Source organism: Callospermophilus lateralis, unplaced genomic scaffold (assembly GCF_048772815.1).
Source record: "Callospermophilus lateralis isolate mCalLat2 unplaced genomic scaffold, mCalLat2.hap1 Scaffold_43, whole genome shotgun sequence".
Lineage (NCBI taxonomy): Eukaryota > Metazoa > Chordata > Mammalia > Rodentia > Sciuridae > Callospermophilus > Callospermophilus lateralis.
Window position 1 is genome coordinate 12,978,364 of NW_027514380.1, and position 25,228 is coordinate 13,003,591.

The 25,228-nt window shown below is 44.8% G+C and overlaps 1 pseudogene; it reads right to left on the reverse strand.

Moving 5' to 3' along the window:
• Window positions 1–1,081: 1,081 nt before the first annotated feature.
• Window positions 1,082–23,691, reverse strand: LOC143388986 (hexokinase-2-like; annotated as a pseudogene).
• Window positions 23,692–25,228: the final 1,537 nt, after the last annotated feature.

Below are 25,228 nucleotides of genomic sequence, written 5' to 3' on the forward strand. Positions count from 1 at the left end.
CAGCAGGATAGAAGCACCTTTTCCTTTTTTTTTTTTTTTGTTTCAGGGATTACATCCAGGGGTGCTTAACCACTGAACCACATCTGCAGTACTTTTTATATTTTATTTAGAGACAGGGTCTCACTGAGTTATTCAGGGACTTGCTAAATTGTTGAGGCTGGCTTTGAACTTGCAATCCTCCAGAAGCAGCTTTTTTTTAGTTGTCAATGGACTTTTATTTTTTATTTATTTCTATGCAGTGCTGAGAATCAAACCCAACGCCTCACACATGCTAGCTAGGCAAGCGCTCTACCACTGAGCTACAACTCCAGCCTCAGAAGTAACTTTTCTTGATGTCATAATTTCTGGGTTGCTTCTCTGTAGTATTTGGCTTCTCCACTTTCCATCACCTGTATAATCACATCACTAAATTATAATGTTTGGAAAAACTGGAGACAATTGTTTTTACTATCTGGACCCTGAAACAGGGTGAGCCAAACAGTTTATTTTTAGCTATTATAAACCATATAACAGTCAGAAACTTAGTTTCCAATGTGTATTTCCTTAGCACAAATTCCTGGAAAATTATGCAAAACCTATTATATATGTATATCACCTATTTCCCACTGAACATGTTCTACCAATTTATACTTTGACCAGTTTACCAACTTATACTCCCATGATCTCACCACTTTGTTAAGAACAAAAGGAACTAATTTTTATTTTTCCTGTATCATTGGCTCTATTATTCTCTCAGCCTTGATCATTTTCCTTTCTCAGTTATTGTCAAGCAATGTTCCACAGAGATGTGGAATTCCAGGAGGAGGGCAGGGTGCTAAGGATTATTATTATTTTTTAAGTTGTTTGAGAACCAATGGGAATGGTTGTGACCAGTATGAACAGTCCTGGCTTCTGTATCTCAGGAAGGCCAAGACTTGGGCACAAAACTTTACAGTGAATGTAAAAAAAATCCCAATCCGATGGGGTCCTCTCTGCCAAGGAAAAGCTGAGGGGACTCTGTCTCTGACACAAGAAGATAACTCCTTATAATTTAAAACGGGGAAGAGGGGGAAGCAGAGAAGTCCCTTCCGAATTCGGGGTTCTATCGCTGACAAGCCTCATGGATGTGACAGGCCACTGCAGTGATGAGCGCAGGCCCCCTTCCCGCTGCCGTCCTCTGACTTCAAATGACACTTCACATTTGGGGGCCAGGTCCTTCACAGTCTCATGCATGACTTTGGCAAAACTGGAAAAAGGAAGAGAAAGACAAAAGAACAAAGCACCTTAGTCATGACAGATTTGTGTGCTCAGAGGTGAGAAGTAATGCTGGCAACCCATGAGTAATTAAGAGGAGGAGCACGACAGATACCCTGTGGGTCTATTTATTTGAACCAGAAAATTAAGCCTGGGAGATGCTAATAATCTGTCCAAGTTCAACATCACAGTGTACCCATTTAGCACTTAGCTCAAGGGAGCTAAGATTTCACTCTAGGACAAATGCCTTGGGATTCTGGTGAACTGTGCTCTTAAAATTAATCAGTGAAAGAAGTTCAACAGTCCTGTGAGCCACCTATGAGTCTTGCAGAAGTGTGTAACCTCCTCTGTAGGGGAGGACCCAATCCTGTGCATGTGGTTTTTATATTTTCCAAGGGTTATTACTTCACATCAGACCTACACTGACTCCAAAATACCATTGAAGGCAAGAGGGGCAGATTTATAGTGTTTCTGTTAGGACATTACAGAGATCACAGATCATCTTCATATGGGACTGGAAAAAGAGACAGTCACCATCCAACCCCTCCTAATTCAAGAGGGTCAGGATGCCTTCTCCTCTGTGAAGCTTAGGATGCCCAGTCCCAGGGTTAGGGGTTAGGTTTCCATGTCTGCTACAGTTTGGATCTAAATGTCCCTCATGTAAGAGGTGGGAGGCTTTTAGGTCACTGGGGCTATGCCCTTGGAGGGAATTGTTGGACTCTGGTATCCCTTTTTCTTTCTTTTCCACTTTCCAGTCACAAGGTGAGCAGTTTGGCTCCACACACACTCCTGCCATCATGTGCTACTTTTCCACGGGCCCCAAAGCAGCAGGGCCAACCAGTCTTGGACTGAAACTTCCCAAACTGTGAGCCAAAATAACCCTTTCCTCTTTATAAGTTGATTATCACATGCATTTTTTGACAGGAAGAGAAAGCTGAATAAAAGTCCCTTTCCCAACCCTCTTCTGGAGCCAAGACTCCTATTTTTACAATGAGACTTATCACTGAGGAGAGGGACTTGGATTTTTGGAGGTCCCCCTCTTTTCACTAATAGTGCAGACTCAAAGAACCTCTTAGGTCATTAAAATAAATGTGGTGACAGCTCAACTCATTATATCATAATAGCTAAACTATGGAACCAACCTAGGTGCCCTTCCATTGATGAATGAATAAAAAATGTGATTGATATTAAGAAAATACATATATATATATATATATATATATATATATATATATATATATGACTATTACTCAGTCTTAAAGATAAATGATAGTATTTGCTGGTAAATGGGTGGCGCTGGAGAATAAGCTAAGCAAAATAAGTCAATCCCCAAAAAAAACAAAGGCTGGTGTTTTCTCTGATATGTAGATGCTAATTCACAATAAGGTGGTGGGTTATGGGGACAGGAAGGATAGTAGAATGAATCAGACATTACTACTCTAGGTACATATATAACTATAAAACCAATGAGATTCTACATCATGTACATCCAGAAGGATGAGAAATTATGCTCTAACTATGTGTGATGTATCAAATTGCATTCTACTGTCCTGTATAAATTAAAATAAAAATTAAAAAAATTATCAAGTAGCTGCTATGTAGATAGTGTATAATACTGTCCAGATATATCGAAACTATGTTTATAAATAAAAATGTTGATATAAACATTTTGATTTAGGAAAAAAAATACACAAATGTGGGGAGAGGTGGTCACAGTTCAATCCAGGATTCTCCACCCTCACTCCACCCCGTGGGTACTGTGCAGGCTGGGCTTTTAGCTGAAAGGCTTCCAGAAGAGAGTATGTGGGCTACTTCCTGACTTCAAAATAAATTATACAAATAGACAAGTGAGAGAAGACAGAAGCAAAATGGTAATAAGAAGGGAGAAAGGAGAAGACAAGGGAAACAAGGAATACAGTTGAAAGAAAGAAGAACTTGATATTTCCATATTGAGGGCATGGCAAAGGGCCAGGCAGCAATCCTTTTCAGTGTCACAGGCCATAGGGTCTGTCTGTGTCTACTCCACATGAAAGCAGTCATCGACAGCACATAAACACATGAGTGCCACTCTCTTCCAATAAAACTTGATTTACATGAGCAATCATGGCTATTGATTGCCAATCCCCTGCCCTAGATCATAGGGGGAGAATCTTGCTTGAGATCCAGAATGTTTGCTAGAACATTCACAGCAGCACTGTTTGTAATATGAGTCAAAGTCTAGAAATAATCCACATAGTACACACTTGGGAGGCTGAGGCAGGAGTATTGCTCAAGACCCAGCAGTTTGAGACCCTGGACAACATAGCAAGACCCTATCTCCAAAATAAATAAACAATCCATAAATGCTGTGTGAGAAAAGCCAGTCACAGAAGAAGCCATGTGATTCTATTCATGGAAAGTTCAAAAATCATGCTCAATTTCTAGTATATGTTTACTAAACAATATAGATGTGTAACATAGAGATTCGGGAAAAAGAAAAGCAAGAGACTGATTTGGGGCAGCCCTTATTCCTAGCAGAGGAGGGAGAGAGTGCAATTGCAGGGGGGGAGGCAACACATGTCCAATACTGAACACAGGCCTGATTCTGGTTCTGATTACTGATCTCCAAACTACAAACATTAAAAACAACTATTTACAATGACCAATAATTTTCTATAAAGTTAAAAGGTGAATGGGGACAAAGACAAAGCGATAAAGGTCTGGGATCAGGCACTCACTGAGGATGTAGCTTGTAGAGGGTCCCATCCACACCCACTGTCACTTTGAGGGTGTCCAGCCCATGGTTTTCCCGTATCTTGTCCACAAAGGCAGCCGTGCCTGCACCACAGAGCTGGGCTGCCCGCCGTGCCACCCCGGTGCACACCTCCTTGACGATGATGCTGTCATCACAGATGCTCTCGAGGCCCAAGTGGTGCAGGATGGCACAGACTTGCAGCAGGACCAGGCAGTCGCTGGGGTGGAAGGGAGATGGTGAGTGGTCAGTCAAGAGCAGAGAGGGCTGGAGACCCCCCTATGGTTGGCTCTTTCATCCTGGGAGGCTCTCAAGGGTTCCGGTCCTCGGGGATCAGGCCCTACAAAGTGGGCCCTGATCACGAACTCAGATTAGTGCTCATCCCGCTGGACCACACCTCACTCTTCCTGAGAGTGACAGGAAATTTTAAAAGAAGGTCCTCATTCTACTTTGTGCAGGGAAGGTAGAACACTGTCACTACAAAACATATCCAAACCCAAAGGAACTTCACTGTCTACTCATTTGGAAATAATAAAGACAGTGGCCATGCCAGCATGTGGCATTTCCAGCTGTAGAACACATTCATGTCCCTTCTCTCATTGCTGTCCCTGGGTCTTCAGGACAAGCATTAACTCACTAGCATTACACTCCTGCTTGATTTCCATTCCCCACACTGGGCAGTCTGCATTCTGCTTGTGTCCTTTTTATGAAATAGATGCACATAAAATTGTAGTGAGAAAATAAACCCTATTTTATAAAGAAAACTATTTTAGAGATCTGGAATCATCTCCTTACCCATCAACTGAGCAGACTCTATTCACTGGTGCAGATGCCCTTGGGGCCCACTCAGGTCAGTAACCCAGTTCCTGGTCTATGCTTTGAGAGTAACCATAGCATTAATTTTTTCAGGCCTCTGAAATTCACCATTCTAATTTGGAACAGAGTTTTCTGCCGTTAGATCAGAGGACAGAGGCTTCACTCTAACAAGCCACAGCATAGCATGCTTCTGCCCTGCCTGATGTTTACTTAGTCCTTGATAGAGTGAAGCCTGTCCTCTTTAATCAATCCTCATTGCCTGATTGTTGCAGCCAGCAGTGAAGAAGAATCCCCAAGCCAAGCATGGATGCTTCATCACATTATTTTCCTCTGCACATTTTAATTTACATCCTATGATCAGGTATCTTTCTTGTTCTATTTGACCTAAAAATACAACAATATCTCTGTTCTTGGCCCCATGCCATGCTCAGCACCATCGTTCATGTGTGAGCCACTAGACTGACTTGTGTGAGCTCTGCTCTGATCTCACTTGAGCTGTGAAATCCTTCAGCTTGTCTGTCCATGAGAAATACATAGGACATGACCGCATCCTCCTCCAAACCCTAAATAAACTCTCACCTCTCAATCTGAGACAAGAACTTTGTTTCAAAGATTCCCCTTGTCTTTAGCCACTCTGAGATGGGGCCGCGGAAGAACAGCCCATGCTTGGTGAAATTGATAAGGTGGTTACCGACAATCTCGACCAAGTACATGCCACTGATCATCTTCTCAAACCTGCAATTCATGGAGGTTAAATAGGAAGGTGGTGGGATGTGTTGAGACAGAACGGAAAGTGGAGGATAGAATGGTGGGAAAGGAATGCCACTTAATTCACTTGAGCAGGATTTCTAGTGTCCTCTCACACTGATCCTCCACCTTCAGCAAAACTGGGCATGTACTCTCTGCTCACACCCTCCCCTCACCTGACCACCACCACCACCACTCATGGAGCTTTGTGATGCTGGCCCTTGAACAGTTCTGGAAAGAGAGGGTGCTTGACGCTGGATGGCTGGGGGAGGAAGAAAGGATTTGCTCCTGTGTGGGTGTCCCAGCAATGCTGTTTTACCCTGGGAGCAGCAGTGGTCCACTCATCATTTGTCCCTCACAGATTCAGCCCTAGGTTTTGATCCCACCCCCACCTCCACTCTCCCAGGCCTCGCGGAAGCAGCTTCCTCACGTTTACTAACTCAGAACTTTCTAAGAAACCCATTGTCATCTCAAGATAAAAAGCTTCCTTGCAAATGCTATGGGGGAGACTCTGATCATTCATTGCTGTCCAGTTCTGGGATACAAGGCCCTCACCTAGTTGGGTGCCTACCTCTGTTTGCCCAGGTTGAACAAAAGATCATTCACAACCTTGTCAAATTCCGTGCGGAAGTCATTCAGGCATCCATTGTCCCTGAAGCCCCTCCACTCCATGTTGACGCACATTCACCCCTCTTCTCCATCAACCAGCTCCACGTTGCACATCTCCTCCATGTATCAGGCATTGCTACCCATGCCTGCCAATCACAGGGACACAAGGTCTCACTCAGCTCCAGCCTCCCAGCCATCCAAGACTGTGCCCCCCGCCCCTGTGGGGAGAATGGTTCATAACCTTACCAACAATGAGGCCAACCTCACAGTGAGGGTCTTCATAGCCACAGGTCATCATAGTTCCAACTGTGTCATTAACCACAGCCACCACGTCCAGGTCAAACTCCTAAGAAGGCAGAAGCAGATGCCTAGTCCACAAGTGAACCCCAACATTCTCCCTTCATTCTCCCTTCAGACATTTGCGAGGACACTTACATGTATATAAAATACATCTCAAATGCTGTGACTCACTCACTTATTTCATGTGAGGCTCGCTCAAGGCTTGCATGAAGACTTCCCTAGTTGTGCTGCTATTAAGATTGCCACTTCCCTGCTCACTTTATCTGTTCTCCTTGTCCAACTTCATTTATCTTAGCCCTTAATAACAGTTGCCATTGAATTATGGGTTTGTGTTTGAGAACAAATGTTCTTGTTTTGTTTTGTTTTGTTTTCCTGTCATTCCTGAATCCCCACACCCAGAACAGAGCTTTATGCACAGTCGACACTCAACCATTGCTGAACTGAGTGATTACATCAATTTTCCTGCCAGCCAAAGCAACTACACTCAATGTTGCCCCTCACAGATCACTTCAGGCATCAAGGAATCAAAGCATGGGGTCTCCTTTACCTCTCGCCTGTGGATCGCTTCCTTCAGCAGGGTGACCATGTCCTCACCCTCGCATCCAGATGCCTTGAAGCCTTTGGTCCACTTAAGGAGGATACTCTAAAAAGCATAGAGAAGACCTCAGAGAAGGGCTGCTGGGTCATTTCTGGGCTCTCAACCTCTTAAACTAGACAGATTCCCTGGAGTAACTAGCCCTCTCATCTACCAGTGATCCTCAACCTAAGGTTGTTCCTAAGGTTGTTGCTTGGATTTACTGAGTACTTCCTGTGCACCAATGCTGGTGCATAACATATGCTACACCATTTAATCCCCACAGCCATCTTTGGAGAACATTTATCATGATCACACCCACCTTTTACAGGTAACCCAGGCACCCAGGTGACTTGCCTAGGCCTAGTTTGAAGCTAGGAGCAGGACTCACCTCCAGACATGCTGACTCCAATTATTGGCTCATAAGCACTGTGCAAATGTCCCAACACATGTTTCCCTCACTGGGCAAAGCAGTTTTACCCTGTCCCTGTCCTTAACTTAAATCAGAAGGGCCAGTACATCTCTTAATTTTTCATACTTCCGTATCCAGTGAACGAGTACCTGGCCATAGCTGGGGAAGTGTCTAGGCCTCACACTCCTCCACATTTCTCAGTGAGAAAGCTCTCTAAGGCTTCTCAGAGTCATCTGTGGGCCCATCTTTAATGTGGCCCTTGACTATGTCACAGGGCCATCTGGAAGTAGATGCCCGGTGGCTTTGCACTTGGGAGAAATCTTTGTTCACTGGAGCCCTCTGTGCTTCCCAATACCAGGAACCAGTGTCAGCACTCCCAGATCCATTTTCCAAGAGGCTGGACCCACCAGTGGACTGTGTGCTCACTACCATCCACTTGCATGGTGTCCCCAGGCCTTGCTTGGTGGTTCATGCCCATCACCTTGGCATCTCATCCACCTGGATGTGTCACACCATGATCAGATCCCAAGAAAATCAGAAGAACAAAGCACATCCCTGTGGAGCCTTGGTTTACACACTCACATCCAGACAAGGGTGTGCTCACCTCCACCCAATTCTCTCATCTGTACATTAGCTTCATATCTCTGGCAAAAGTTCGGCGCTTTAAAATTTATAGAATGTTCAAGTAACATCACTTCAGGTAATCCTTATAAAAAGACACGAACAGGCCCCAACAGCTGGGGAGACTTGCCCAAGGCCAGTGGTGAGTAAGCACAGCCAGAGGCCCTCAGGCCTCCTGAGCACCTGCTAATATCTCATCATCAGGATGACCTCATCGGCTAACAGATAGAATTGTCTTTCCCTTTGTTTTCTGTTCATTTTTATGATCCTAGACATAACATGTGCTCCTTACAGAAAATTGGAACATACAGATTAAGATCCAGCAGGATGACTGTTCTATTCAGACTACTTCTATTCAGATAGAAACAGTTATCATACCCAATAAAGTATATACATACATGATGGTATGAAAAGATAGTGTCTGTTTAAAATAAAATAAAATAAAAATTTGTAGGAAAAGTCTGGAAGGACTTTTTTGGATTGTTATTTTTACTTTTCTATTAATCATTTTTTCTTCTTTTTTATATAATGTAGATATTATAATTCTCAAAAAATTACAAATAAATAAATAAAATCTCTCCCCATCAAGTCATTCTTCTAATTTGCTCCAAGTACTCCTCACTTCCTCCAGGACTGCACTCAGGTCATCACTTCACTGCGTGTCTTCAGGGCTATAGTATCCCATTGCCATGGTCCAAACAGCAGCTCTTACTTTTCTGAGCTTGCTTCAACAGCCCAGTTTGGAAGCATCTAAGGCAGGAACCATGCCTTTTGCACCTGGAAACTGCATCCACAGCACCATAACCCTGCAGCATGCATGCAGGTTTTTACATGACTGGCTAAGTCAGAGAGGAACCACTATTCAAATAAAAATACTCTAATATCGAAGCCATCAGCCCAGATCCCAGCATTGCCTACTCAGCTGTCCTCCATCTCTTTATGTATTCCTGTCCAGAACATCTGGGAACACCAGATCTTAAATTCCTCTTTCATTCATCCAAGGCAAGTTGAACAGGAATGAGAGGCAAATGTGAGTGTAGAAAGACCAGAGCATCCACATTTACAGGAGACAAAATAAAAATGCCTGCGCCTGTAAGAGCCTCAGGAGCAGGAGAGAGAATTTGAGCTCACGGGATCAAGACATCAGAAAAACAGAATTCAAATAGTGGCTTGGCTACTCCCAAGCTAGATGACATGGAGCAAGGCACCAAGTACCTTTGTAGACCTTATCTTCTTTACTGAAAATTGGGCATATGAACACTTAACATAGATGGTTGCTGTGAGGATTGAATGAGATCATGCACATAGGAAGCTAAATATATTATGTGGCATACAAATAAGTGCTTAAAATATGTGAGTTTAATGTTTTGTTTTAGCATCACCATCATCATTCTTCCAAAGAAAGTTGGATCCTAACTAACCCACTTAACCTCCACCAGCCTCAACCAACTTATTCTTATCAATGGGCCCTTCCTCCCCAAGGGTCACTAGTGCCCTTCTTTCACTAATTAAGGTCAATAAAGCCCATAGGAGAGCCCTGTGGGAAGGCACTGTTACCTCATCCAAGCTGTTCTGCTTGCAGGGGAAGGAAAAGGTAAAACCCAGAGACAGAGACACACCCTTCATGCCCATGTACTCCAAGAAGTCAGTGATGCACTGGACGATGTGGTAATGAGCTGTGGGGAGAAGTTGGAGCACTAAGAAAGAGGCCCTGGCCTAGATGGGCTGCCCCCAACAAGGCCTCAGCAGGAGCTCAAGGTCTCCATCCAGAAGAAATGAAAGCTCAGGCACAAACACAGAGAGCAGCCTGATCCTGGGGCCCACCAACCTTCTCCAGGTCCATGGGTGAACAAGGAAAGAGCTGTCATTGAAAGCAAAAAGCTTCCTGGGCCCTTCTGGAGGCTCCATGCTGCTCATCTCATCGCCTGTGCCATGCAATACCTCCTGTTGGATGGAGTAGATCTTGTTGTGCATCTCTACTCCTCGCTGCTTCCCATTTCACACACACACCAGGAGGACCTGGAAATTGGTTCCTCCAAGGTCCAAGGCCAAGAAGTCCCCTTTCTCTGGAAAACAAATCCAAGGAGGTAATGAGCTGGGGTGACAAAGAGTGACAGTTAATTTACCTTCCCCTGACAGGGGTCACTCTACAGCTTCAGAAGCCTCAGGGGGTGATGGAGTGTGAGCTATATTTAATGATGAAGAAAAAAGATGCCCCAGGATGAGATCTCTGCTGGCTCCTTGGTGACTCTCATATGAGTCCACATGCTGGGGGCCCAGAAGTCAAAGTGAGCAATGCAGAGCTCTGGGGATGCTGATAGAGTATATTTGAAACTATCTAAATACGCTATTTGTGCCAAATCAAATACCACCTTAGGTTAGATTCCAGACTAGAGAAGGAAAAAGAGAGTGTAATTCTTTAAAAGAATTAGAAGGAAAATCTTTTAAAATGAGAAAAACTTCCACCATTAGGCAATTTCAGTGTGCCACAAGCCTCCCAGTCCCCATCCAACACTTAGGCCATCCAAAGGGATACAGTTCATTCCTTTCTTATGGAAGATCAAAACCTGGCTGAGCTGGACAACATTACTTATGTAGAATTACATCAGTAGAAAAAGGGAGCAGGGATCAAACCCTAGTCTCTGGAACCTATACTAACTGCTACATTGGCCTGCTCAGCAATCATTTTCTCTGAATTTGGAAAAGACCTCCATTTATTAGGTTGCAAGACCTACAAGAGGGTTTATAGTGATCTTTTTCTTAAAGGGACAGACAGGAAACATTTTAAGCTTCGTGGACCACATAGTCTTACTGCAAACACTCAACTCTGCCAGGGTAGTGCAAATCAGTCATGAATGCTGTACAGACCAATGGGCATAGCTGTGTGCTGATAAAACTTTATTCACAAAAACAGGCATAGGCCAAACCTGGCCCAGGTAGTACAGTATACTGACCCTTGACCCGGACCAAGTGATGGTTGTGAGCAGTGGCTCTGGTACCTAAATTCCTGGATTTGAATCCCAGCTCTGACATTTGCTAGTAGTGTGAACTTGGGCAAGTTTCTTAACTTCTCAGGCCTCTGTTTTTTGCCACATACAGCAGTTTGTTAATACACAAAAGTAACTACTAATCTTTAATAGCTAACAAATATTAAAGGAATTAATAGGCATTAAGTGTGTTGATACATAGTAGGTACCAGTAAGTACTGTTTGATTTTAGCTGAGGTATGTCTAGTTGACTCTAGTATTATAGTAATATAGCTTCAAAAACAGGTTGCAGTTCAAATGTCCAAGGCTAATGTTAACGGAGCTCCCCAAGTATCGATGCTAGGACAAAGGCCTGCCAGGTGAGCATCTCTGCTGCATACCTGTGCCATCGGGGGTAGCACACACGTAGGTGGGCAGCATCTTCACAGGGGTGATGGAGTGTGTCTCCTTGTTCAGACTTCACTCCATTTCAAGCTTCATCCTCCTCTTGATCTCCAGCAACTGCTCATGGCTCAGTTTTAGAGGCTCCAGGGTCTTCTGGCGGGATCTTTGTTGATCAGCCAGTCGGTAAGCCACCGCGGTCACCATGGCTGCCCCTTTGCACTGCCATCCTCAGAGCAGAGGAAGCGAATGTTGCAGTCAGGCACTAGCCAACGTACAGCCTTGAGAAGACGCTTGGCAAAACTGTAGCCGCCCAGGTGAGATAAGAGACAGGTGTCCACAGTTAAGGTCAGTGGTATAAATGGTTGCACAGTGGCTCACTGCTTCAGCCCAAAAGTTGGGCCTGCAAGAGCAAGGCTGCCCTCAGCCTTCTCCATCCACACTTTCCCATGTTAGGAATCCCTGTATAAAAACTCAGATGACTGCCCTGGTGGGGTTTATCCCCCATTGAAAGGAAAGGACACTTCTAGCAAAACACTGTTCCCTATGTGCAGTCACAAGGTATCTCCTCTGCCCAGAAGATTGCAATCAGCCTCTGCAGTCTAATAGAATCAGGTAGCTCTAACATTACCCATTTTTCATGTTCCATAACTCATTTTATTTGAAGATGTCACTTCTTCTGCACTCTTGCCTCTCTTTTGCCAATTTCTGCCAACCATCTCAAGGTATCTGAACAGCTAAAGATAACATGTTATGTTAGGCAAGAAACTCTCCAGGTGATGACTGCTTTGAGGTATTGCTTTGCCATTCCAAGTGTGGTCCATGAGCCAACTGCCTCACTGGAGGCTATGAGATGCAGGATCTCAGACTCACCTCAGACCTTCTGAACCAGAATCTGCCTCTTAAGATCCCCATGTGATTCATGTGCACATTAACTAAAGTTTGGGAGGCACTGAGCTAGGAGATTAGGGGACCTCAGAGCTGAGACCTTCCACAGTGACCAGCTCAGTTAATGATGGCATATTGACCTGGCACTCATGTTAGGAGAAATTAAGTGAGTGCAACAAGAGGCATCTTTCAGGTCCCAACTGAAACTTGAATGTCTGGATATATATAACTCAAGGGATCAAAACATGCAGCATGGCATCAATTCAATACCCAAATCAGAGGCTGGTAACCCCCAGTGCTGAGGTGGTCCCTGGCAGAATATATAGCACATATAAGAACCACCAAGAATCATAAGAGTAAAGAATGAAACTCTGTCTTATAAAGAAGAGGGTGGCCAAGAAGAGTACCCAGCAGCCAGGGGAGCTCTGAGTCATCAGCAGCCTTCAGAAATCACCTCCACCCACACCAGGAATGACATCCTCCAGTAGCCACTTGCTCCGTTGGGAACTATAATTCTACAAAGATCCCCAACACCTTGGGATGAAAAACAGAGCTGCCCTATGGAGTCACCAGGTCCCAGGTACTCTGGGACCTCCTTCACTCCTGGGCCCAACATGCTGACTCACTGAAGGTGTTTCTCGTAGATGGAAACATCAACCCCAATGGTGGAGCACAGCCTATCCTTGCCCTTGCTCTCCTTGATATGCCGCAGCACAGCAGCCAGGGTGGCTGCTCACAGGTTGGCTGAGTGTGTGGACACAATCTGGCAGATCCAGTGAGTGGCCACACAGTCCTCCTGCAATGGATTCAGACCCAGCCACACCAGCACCTGGTAGGCCTTCCGGATGCCATCTTATCACTGGGAATGAGAAAAATAGTGTGTGGGCACTTGTCTGACCCACTGTGGCCAACAGGAGGAGGGTATGGGTTGGCAAGGAAGCCCATCAGCTCCAGCAAACCCCATCTATCAGTGAGGACAGAATCTCTCTTATGACCTTGCTACCTGTTTGTGAGCAGGGCTGGGACAACAAGGAGGGAATACAATGCAACATCGCCACCCTGAGGTATCTTTCCCAGGCATCACATACACACACACACACACACACACACACACACACACACACACACTCTCACACTCACTCACACACACCCACATACAGTGCTACCCTGGCTCATTTTTCCCCCAGTAAGAAAAACCAGTATTTCTTTTCTGTGCTTTAATATGAAGATAAGACCTGGTTCATGCACCTTCTGCACTCTTTGCATTTGCAGTTTGCTTGTCTTAGGGTAAACAGACAGAATCTCTGCCTCTATAAACAATCACCTCTAAACATGTGAATCCAGCTGTGGTGCCCATCTGTTCTCTCTAAAGCAGCCAGAGTTTGTGTCTGAAGATGGTGGGAAAGGGTAGGTGATTTGACACCATAAGTATCCTTCTCAGGGGAACCAAATGCCTCACTAGATTGAGTACTACCATCCCCTTGGGGTGTAGCAACTTTAGCCACTGTTTAAAGGTTCCACTCAGAACAAAGTCCTTGGAATGCTTTCACTGCTCCTTTTGGCACTGAAATCGCCTGCTCTCTCTACCTGGTTCCTCAACTAATGGGACCCCCTCTATTCACACGAGGAAATAGCAAGAATGGAAAACTAGCCCCAGCTATAAGGATACTATGGGCCATCCTCACTCCCATCCCTGTCTAGACTATGAGTGGGTGAATATATCTGTGGGCATCCAAGCACCTATTTTTCTGTTTTGAAATAGGGCTCAGGGTAGTCCCTTTAGAGAACTGCTGATAAGAAAAAAGATGTCAGAAATTCAGGAGAAGAACAAGGAGATAGATGCAAACAAGTGATAAGGTGCCCCTGTTAATGTCTCCAGGATTTAACCCAGTGTAACAGCCCAAGTCCCTGCATGTGCAGGCCGACTGTTCCCAGAACCCTGAGTCACTTTGGTAGCATCACTCTCAAAATCCACAGGATCACAGACAAGTAAGTAGAGTGAATTCACAGGTCCACCATGGGCCACCTTCAAGACCCTCTTGTGGCCAGGTGACATGGCACATGCCTATAATCCCAGGAGCTTGAGAGCCTGAGGCAGAAGGATCATGAGTTCAAAGGCAGCCTGAGCAACTTAGTGAGGGTCTAAGCAACTCAGCAAGACCTTATCTCTAAACAAAATACTTTAAAAAGAACTAGGGATGTGGCTCAGTGGTTAAGCAACCCTGAGTTCAATCCCCAGTACCACCCCCCCAAAAAAAAAGACAATCACGTGGACCTCCTGCTCAAAGAGTCAAAAGCCAATGCCCGATCCATGTTCCCCAAATGCCTCTCCCCATAACCAGACACTCGGTTATGGGGAGAGGCATTGGGACCAGAAACTTACTCTTCAATATCTGAGACATCTTTGGTTTCAAAGCTGCCTGTGGTAAGCAGTTCTGGGCTGAGCTTGCCCTGGAACAGCAGCTCTTCCTTGGACATCTTCACCAGGATGAGCCTTACCAGCTCCCCCATGTACATCCCACTGATCATCTTCTCAAACCTGCAGGGAAATACAGACCAAAGCAATAATACCCCCCCCCACCATCCATGAATGCACAACTTCCCTAGGGAGGCAAGACACAAATATGTGAGATTCAGTATGCTTTAGAGGTCATCATGATTAAGGATTAACTTATTCAGGTGTGTGTTGATGTGACAGCTGGGGGGGCTGCAGGAACTGTGGGATTGGGACTGACCCTCAGGCTGGTGAGTTTTGAACAATGGGAAAAAACAGGAGTTAAACAGATGAAACAACCAGGGAGTATAGAAAATCCTGGAACAGACTGGATTTTACGTAATTTAATTTTGTGTAGGAGAATGTTTTTAAAAATTTCTTCTCTCCAAAAAAAAAAAAAAAAAACTTATTTGAAATAAAATCTCATGCAGAGTCCCAATATTTTTTTTCAAGAGGAAAAAAAAATCAACCTGATTAAATTTAGGGCACAAGCCTCTTACAGGCAATTTGTGGATTCCTGAAAAAATGGTGGGGTGGGGGGACAAGTTGGGGCAGGAAGATAGTGAGGCAAGATTACAAGACCAAGTTGGAACAGATCTCAAATAGTCTGGGGGTAAACACAATGGAAGTTTCTGAGCAGGCTGGTGATAGAAGAAACATGTTTTAGAAAGGCAGAGATCAGCTCCCAACCTGAGGCAGTTTGGTAATTTAATTTTGCAGCACTAGGTGACACTGTTTTCTTTAGAAGTCTTTCTGGCGATGACTATGTGGCAGAGGAAATTCAATCTCTTTTGGGCAAAGAAGACCCATTGGTCTCTCAGAAAGCCTCTGGGTCTTAGAGAGAGGAGGCTCCTAGGGCTACTGGTACTGTCTAGGACTGGCTTCAGTCACAAGGAGGCCCATAGCAGGGGTGTGGAAGGGAGTTGGACATTACCTACAAAGAGACAACTCAGGCCAAGTCAGGAAGCATTGGAGCTAAGGGACAGGTGGCAGCATTTGTTCTGAGCACAAAGCACATTGAAAATGTCAAAGTACCAACATGGGCAACTGCCTTGGGAGTAACCTGGCTTCAACAGTGAGGATTCCACATCTTCACATGTGAATCTAGTTGTATGGGAGCTAAGGGAAACACCTCCAGGGCAAGCGGGTCTCTACAGTGTGATGTCATCGCTCATGATTTTGGGGCTACCTCAGCTGACAATTTGAAAGATGACTCCCCAATCTTTTTTTTATGGATAAACCAGGAATATGCTGTCAAGAACTGGCTGGCAATTTTGTCTTTTGATACTTCAAAGGGTACAGGGCTCTTTGGAATGACATGGGTGTGTCTCATTAATGGAGGCAGGCATTGAGTGAGTGACTTCTCAGCTCATAAACCTCTGGTCACTTATGGCAGACACAACCGGTATGTTCCTAAGTTCACGTAAATGGACTCACATTCCAACATGTAAAAAAAAAGCTTATGACTTAATGAAACCAAGCTTTGAGGAAGAAAAGACTCCCCAGTAAAGCAAAAGGCTGCCCACCACTGACCTGGTTTATAGGGCTAGTTTTCCTTTCTAAGTAGAGATCTGTGCGAAAAGACTTCCCAAAACAGTCCCAACACCAAGAAGACCAGAGAGATGCTGCATTGCTCAAAATGTTTTGTAACTATGTTTAGTGCTTGCAGCAATCCTGTCTCAACATCTTCAGAGATATTTGGCAAATGTGAGAATGAAATAAGGTTGTGTAAGAGTCGAAAGTAACATAAAACCAAGTCTGGCCTGGCTGGAGTGTAGAACATTCAGGTCACAAAATGCTGGGGCCTTTTATCCGATCTACTTCAAGATTATGGTTGGGCCACAGACCCAGGGTGGAGCCCAAAAAGGCTTCTGAGAAGCCAGCTTTTCCATAAGCCTTAGTCAGTCTGCAGCTGAAGCAGGAGGCCCTGGGACTCTGTGGGTTGGCAGTGAGCAGCCATATGATATAACCTGGTCCTTTGTGGGGTGCAGTGGTTGAGAGCTACTAAGGGGCTTTCAAGAACTAGGATACGGCCTTCCAAAGTGAATGTGCTGAAGGATGATGGGGTTTATCACTCACGCTGGTTTTAGAGCCCTCTCAGCAATTTATATTCCCAAATGTTCCCATAATTTGTGGGTGCCTTGGAAAACTTTGGGGGACAAAGTAAGACTATAGAGATGACCTGAAAACAAATCCCCTGTCCCTGAGCAGCCCCAACCTCAGTTCCCAACACACCCCCCAACCCCGCCACTCAAAGGCCAACTCACAGTTGCTTCCCAGGGTTCAGCGAGCCCATGTCAATCTCTCAGTCAAACTCCGTGCGGATGTCATTGAGCGCGCCATCGTCCCCAAAGGCCCCCCACTCCATGTTGATACACATCCGCCCCCTCATCGCACTCCACAATGTCGATGTGGCGCATTTCCTCCATGTAGCAGGCATTGCTGCCAGTGCCTGACCAAAGCAAGGAACTGCTCAAACACCTCCCTACACGTCCCTCCCCTGCCCCCATCTTCCTCTCACACTACTGTCCAAGGCTGCTCCATATTAGGATCCCTTCCTGCAGACTCCTGGGCTACCCAATATATGATCCAGAACTCTACTACCCCCAGCTCCACAAGCCTTGGCTTGGTCCTCCAAAGCAACTACATCATTATCTTCAAATATAACCCAGTCTACAGGTCACTCCCTTCTTTTCAGCCTACTCCCCCAACTGCACATCCGGCTCTCACACCCAGAGCTCACTCACCCACAATGAGACCAATCTCACAGTCTGGTCATCATAACCACAAGTCATCATGGTCCCAACCGTGTCATTCACCACAGCCACAATGTCAATATCAAAGTCCTGTAGGGATTAAATGGAGGGTTCTGACCTTCACCATCACAGAAGGGATGGATACAGGATGTGAAGATGGAAAAAGAGCAGCAAGACACACAGCTCAAGTGCAACGGGCTTACTAACCCAACTCAGAGCCAAGGAAGTTTCGAGCTGGAAAGCTAGATCCACACCCAAGTGAATATCAGGCAACTCACTCCCACCCTGCTTGTTCTCATTGTGGAGAACCATTTTCCTGACACCAGCCCTGTGGTCTAATTTGTAGCCATTACTGCACTAAGAAAAGTCAATCTTGTTGACTTCTTCTACTTCTCTTTTTTCTCCCTCTCACCTCCCTCTTCTTCCTTCTATCTCCCTCACTCCCTTTCTCTTTTTCTCTCTCTCCCTCCCACTCCTATGACAGAACTTTATCTTGTACACCCTCTGCCCCATTCTACCATCATGTCACCCTCATGCCAACTTCCTTACTTGAAATGATATGAAGTCTTCTTCAGGACTGACGGGTTTTTCTTGCACCAAGACTAAGATTACTTTCCACCATGTTAATCTCAAAACCCCAAAGGCATCTGATCATATATAAAATTACTGGGTAATAACAGAGAAGAAGAATAACTCCCCTTAAGCTCTACAAAAGCTTCTCAGTCTGAGTTTGAGCACAGACTTCAGAGTGAATCCCAAAGAGCCTGCACACTCGAGGTCCCACCACTCCACACTCACCCCTCTCTACTGGATGGCCTTCCGGATCAGAGCCACCACGTCTTTACCTTTCACACCACTGGACTTGAAGCCCTTGGTCCATGAGACCAGGAAACTCTGCTACAAAACAACCAAGGAATGAATATTGATTTTCTACAATTAAAACACAGGCCACATTTTGCCAAGCATCATTAGTAGAGCTCTCTGATGCCCAGCTAAAATCATCATTGAATTTGTAGACTGTCTCCTGACTAGTGGAGGAAAAAGAAACTCAGGCTCCTCCCAGGTTCAGGAAAGGAGATCAAATGAGTGATGCCTTCATGATTTACCGCCTCTAAGAAACAGAAAGAGCAAGCTATAGACTTGTCAAAATAAGATATGCATATCCTTGAATCATTAACTCATGAAGCACCCTTCTTTCAAGACCTTTCATCAAAACACTCAGGATCAAAAGAGTTCCTAGCTTCTCATTCCTGTCACCCTGGGTGGGATTGGGACACTATGCAATAGGTGTGAAATGCAGAGTAACAAAGAGCACCCACCTCCCCGATACTTTTTCACCCCTCAACACCTCCACACATGCACAGTCACCTGGAGCCCAGAACTCTCAATACTGAATCCTTAGCTATAAAATCCTTCAGTGCTACTGCCGATACCACAGCAACAGATGGCCACAAGGGAGTTCTTCCCAGTCCTCCCAGCCCCAGGAGTGAAGCAATGCAGCAAGTCTTCTGAAGAACCCATCTTACTTCATCTAGATTAGTCTGGTGGCAGGGGAATGAGAAGGTAAAGCCCAATGGGAGCTTCCTGTCTTTGATTTGGAGCTTATCCATGAAGTTGGCCAGGCATAGAGCAATGTGGTCAAATAGCTAAGGACACATGATACAGAAAGATGAGCAAGCAGAATGACACAGAAATTAAGACCTTGGGCTCACAAATGAATTAGTTGAATTTGTACCAGATCCTCTTCCTACCCTCTGAGTCTTCATTTGCTTTTCATCAAAGAAATGGGAATGTAACTGGACTGCCCACAAACAGTTCCTCAAATGATTAAAAGAGTCAGTTCATATAAGGGCTTAATACTAGTTAGTACTCATTAAAAGCTGTCCTACATTTAGACCATTTATCTAAACATCTGTCAAAATAACCCTGAGAGGAAGGGGAAAATTGTGGCCAAAGTTATCAGAAAGTCCATGCACACCCTATAAATAGGACATCCTTTGGTGGCCCTGGCAGACCCCCCAAGACACAAATGCCTAGCCAATTATCTTACCAGAAAGGAAAGTTCACCTCACCATCATCCGTGTTTCTTGTGACTGGGGGAGTGGTAGAACATTCTGTGTTGGCATTCTATGAACCAACTTAGCAAAAATGAGTAACTTTTTTCTATTTTTTCCTCTATTCTAGAAAACTAATCACCTAGGGGCAATCCAAAGAAATTATCTTTGTTTTCTACTTTCAAAAATGGAAGACTGGGCTGTGGATGTGGCTCAAGTGGTAGCGCACTCGCCTGGCATGCGTGCGGCCTGGGTTTGATTCTCAGCACCACGTACAAAGAAAGATGTGTTCGCCGATAACTACAAAATAAATATTAAAATTCTCTCTCTCTCCTCTCTCACTCTTTCTCCTCTCTCACTCTCTCTTTAAAAAAGAGCAAAAAAGAATAGGATTTTGTGGATGGGCACTCTCACAGCTGTGATCACACTGAGCAGGACCCACAGCTCCTCAGCCCTGGAGAAAGCTGCATTCACAATGAGCCAGGTTTTCAATCAGCCCCAAGAAAGCGCCCTGACTTTCTTCTTGGCCATTCAGCACCCTCAAAGAGAAGTTGGTGACCCTCCAGATGCTGAGAGGATGAGGCCAGCAGTTTGGGGAACAAAATATAAGGAAGAGGCTGAACACATTCCAAGTGCAAGGTTAACCAGGTGGCAAAAATGAAAAGCTAAGTGGGGGAGGGGGAAATGGAAAAGAACAACTATTTTTTCCTTTCCAGAAAGAAGTAAAAATTCTACTAAAGATTTTCAAAGAATAGTCCTGGGCCAGCAGCACCACCACCACCATCACCTGGAAACCTCTTAAAATTGCAAAATCCAGTCGCCCTCCTCCCAAGACCTACCATAGCAGAAATTCTGCTGTGGTTTAAACCACAGAAAATTGTTTGCATTTACTTAGAAACTGAAAGGTTGAGGAAAGATTCACAGTCCTGATTGGCTCTCTGATGCCTGGGGTATGGTCAGCAGAAGGCAGCTGGAAGGCAGAGCCAGCCCAACCTAGGAGTGGGGAGTTCTAACTGGGCTCCCTAGGTATATTCTGTCCCTCTGTCTGATAACACAGCTGATACTGAACCTTCTACCTCTAAACCAAAGCATTCTCAAGGACAAGTGCTAAGCTAGGACTCGGGTCTCTCACCAAAGGAGATCACCAGTGTACAAGGGCCAACTTCCTCTAACAGAGGTCAAGTATTTTAATATGCAAATAGGGTTTCTAGAGATATCTATCTAGAGGCAGTTCTGCTCTTCTGTTGGGGAAGTTGATAAGAGAGAAAATATGGGATGTATTAAACAAATTCCCAGCACCTTCTTACTGACACACTAGTCAATGATCTTTAGCACAAACAGTTTAATTCCCCAATAAAGGAAGTTACAGCAGCTGTTCAAAGTGACAAAGCAATCTTTAGAGATGAAGAGTCTTTAAAAGGAGAAGTAGAAAGTCACCTTCCCCTCACCAGCCCTTCCCCTCACCAGCTCCCTCTCTAGATGGGAAGGCAGAGAAGAAAGGCAGTGAAGATGCTTTAAATACTGCCCTGCCCACAAAGTAATCACTGGCCATCTGGGGCTACTTCAAATCATTAGAAAATAATAAAAATAAAAATTCAGCTCTCCAATCACAGTAGCCCCACTTCCTAAGTACTTAATGCCTCAAGATGCTGACAGCTACAGAATCATGCAGGCCAGATAGAGAGCAGTTCTACCCCTGCAAAAAGTTCCCTTGGCCAGGGCTGGGCTCTATTTTGTATTTTATTTAGAGACAAGGTCTCACTGAGTTGCTAAGCATCTCACCTTGCTGAGGCTGACTTTGAGCTCACAATCCTCCTGTCTCAGCCTCCTACCTTTTTTTAAAGTGGGGAAGAGGAGACCATCTGCTTCCTTGAACTGGAGGCCTAACCCCTTTTCTGTTAGCTGAGGACCTACAGATAGATGCTGAGAGAAAGAACTAACATCTTCCTGCTATAAAAAAGCTCAAAGGGCATCACTGTGAGGAGTTTGAAAGTTTTCCTTTTCTTTTTTGGTCTAAGGATCCACTCACTCCCCTTCCCACAAGATACACCTTAGGTATTGTAAGTGCTACTATTCAGGTTTATGTCCTACTGCTTTGAAAAGGAAGTGATGTGACAGAACACAACTTCCTTTTTGGGGGGATAAAACTCTTTGCACTAAAAATCATTTTGACTAGTGTATCAGGAAGAAGGTACTGGGAATTTGTTTAATACATCCCATATTTTCTCTCTTATCAACTTCCCCAATAGAAGAGCAGAATTGCCTCTAGAATCCTACACAGGGACTCACTCTGCCCAGGTTCAGAGTTCCTCAAAAAACCTCTGCAAGTTTGGAGTTTGGTAAATTGGTCTTGGTTTTAACAAAATTTGCATTTTAAAAATCCATTTATTTTCCTTTACTTAAAATACTCATGCATAATAACCCAAAAGGGGTGTAGGAAAAAAACAGCACCATTAATTTATAACAATAAAATAACACCTTAGATTTCCTTTCAGTATTTTTTCCAAATACTTTCTGTCATATATATATATATATATATATATATATATATATATATATATATATATATATATATTTCTCTTGCTTAGGGCAAAATCAACAGTCATATTTTCTCCTAGTTTTATTTCTGTTCCATATTTATATAGTTTTTTTTCCACTGATTCCAAACCTTCCTAACAACCCAACAGTTCTTCATTTCCATGTAGGTCTCATACTCGTTGGTTTTTGTTTATTAATTTGGGCTAAAACATTTTGCCTATGTAGATACATGAAGAACAGAAACTAGATGGTTTAAGAGATTTCCAGGTAAGCTTGTCAAGGAAAATTTCACTCAGATCATAAATGTCTGAAATGAATTCTCTTTCTGGATTGGCAGAGATACTCCACTTTGTCTGCTGAAGTCCCACACCCTTTCCAGGCCCTGGGGAGGACTCTACAAGGACTGTGAGATCCTTATGCCCCTCAAGGTGAAGGGTTAGCAATAGGCTACAAAGATGTGATGTGTCAGATGACTTAAATATCCACCCAACACATCTTCAGCGAACTGCAAGCACAGTCAAACTTCAGGTGCTATTTTTGGTTTTGTCTTATTTACTTGATTCTCAAGTATTTATAATCTGAGGGATGAGGCTCAGAATGGGTGAGGGAAGTGATGGGAAGTAAAGATGACCACATCCCCCATGATTGCCACAGCATCCTGGAGCAGAGTACAAAGAAGCAATTGGAAGTATAGAAAAATAGTTAAGAGTGCCAGTTTATGGGCCAGGTTGTGTAAAATACTTAATATGCATCCTCCTCTCCTCTAGTCCTCACCACAGTTTCCACACTCTCATCCCTCTGTTCAGATGAATACACTGATGCTCTGCCAGGTGCCATCATCACTTGCCCCAAATCCCTCAGCCAGATTGCCTGAACACAGGAGCCCAACCTCCTCAACACAGCAACATGGCACAGGTACATGGGGAGCCAGTGGAAGAGACTCACCCCTCTGTGTTTCCCTGACTTTATGCTGGAGCCATGTGACACCCTCCACAGAGATAAAATGCCCACAATCCCAGTGACCCAGGCTTCTTCTCCAACCCCAGCATTCAAGGAAGGAAAATAGGTTTACCCTCAAGGCCACGCCCAAAGTCAAATAAAGGATCTAAAAAATACCTTCCTCACTTGCTCTGCTCATAATCAGAAATTCCTTTCCCAGGAGTGGCCTGGTTTGGTAGAAGGAACAGGGAACAGAATTCTGGGGGCTGTCACCTCTCCCAAGCCTTAGGCCAAAGATGTGACAATACTGAAGAGCATTCTACTTCATTTCTCCTCCATGCATTCCTTTTATTATTGAGCACCCGCTGCACATAAAATGTGGCAGGAAGAGCCAGGCTCTGGCCGACAGGGATCCCTACAGCTGTGCTAGTATCCAGGAATGTTTTCATGATAGTGTCTCCAATCTGAGAGCAGTGGGAGAAGGTGCAGAAAGGACATCTCAAGGAAGTCATTCATAGACCCTGAGAGAGAGGCCATACCTGAGTGCCACTGCCTCGCATGATGTCCTCAGGGATGGCATAGATCTGGTTCTCCATCTCAACATTCTGGAGCCCATTGTACGTTACTCTCACATGGGGCACACAGAAGTTGGTCCCTCCAAGATCCAGAGCCAGGAACTCTCTGTGTTCTAAACACAAAGAAGGGGACACTGTCAGTTTGGGGAAGACAAAGTGAAACTGCCTCACAGAGACCAATCAAGACTTCAAACCCCGAGTCCCTTCATGGACACTGGCCATCTATAGGTGACTTGCATGGCCAAGGGATTTTACTTCTTTTCTACACACAGTTAGATTTGATCTTCTTAATGTTAAGCACTTTTATAATTTTCTTTTACAATTCACATCAACAATGAGGCATTTTCACATCCAACAATAGGGTGCTCAACCCCTCAAGACTGACTCTCCTAAGGGATTTCTGCAAGTCCTCCTTGAGCATATGGACCCCAGCAAATCCTGTGCCAGGCATCCAGGCCTCAGTTTTGTTTTTATATCCTCAGAATATCCAGAAGGTCTGAGCCCTGGACCTGTGCCAAATTGTGACCACCATACAAAACTGCCTAAAAATGTTTGCATTCTACGATGGCAATCTCTTACTACAGAATCAAAGAGTCACATGATGGAGGAGAATGGAACAACTGTCTATGAACTCAGTGGTCTAGCAAATAAGCCAACCAGGTGCCCCTAGAGGATCTCGAGCTTATTAGAGTGTGAGAGGATGCTGACCCCAGAATGTGAAAGACATGTGTTAGGCCACCCAGCTGCTCCACTCAAACCCCAGAGCTGTGAAGGAGTTAGAAAGGGGACAGTGGGTTTGTAAAACTTCCCACAGACACAAATGGGTCAAATCTTCATGTGCAGTAGAAAGGCAGAGTTCCTTCCCACCAGGAAACAAGCAGTGCAGACAGGAAACATCCAGATTCTGGATAATAATACAGCCGGCCACAGGGAAGTGGCCCATTGTATGGGACAGAATGAAAATGCTGAAGAGGTGTGGAGCCCAGAGCCAGGGCTGGGAGAGAAGGAGGGCTCACGCGTAAGCGGCCTCCTCAACCCATAATGGCTCCTGGAGTCTTCTGCTGCCCTACCACACAGCATTGCTTCTGGAAGGATACAGGGTAATTTCCTGGGAAACACTAATTGACATGTTTGTCAACACTTAGCCTCTTTCTCAGTGGAAGCCAGCCGCTGAAATAAGGTACAATGGAGGAGGGTCAGGTACTGTGCTTGCTAGATGAAATGAAGGGCTCATCTGTGCCCAGGTCCCCTCAGCACCTTCAGCTCTTTGGCCCTGAGAAAAGCTAAATCTTGCCAACTCCCTGACAGCACCACCACAGAGCCTGAGTGTAAAAGGGAAACTGGGAGCAGACAAGATGCACTGGAGATTCCTCAGGATTCACCTGTACACAATCTGCTGTCAGGAGGTATGACACTGGTAGACAGGCTCTTCTGCCCATGTTACCTACGTGGAGAATCCTGGCACAATCATTTTTCATCCAAGACTGGTTTCTGAGCCTCTGAGCCTCAGCTGCCTCATCTCTAAAATGGGAACAGCATACTTCATGGGACTGTGAAGGGAAAAAAATAGATG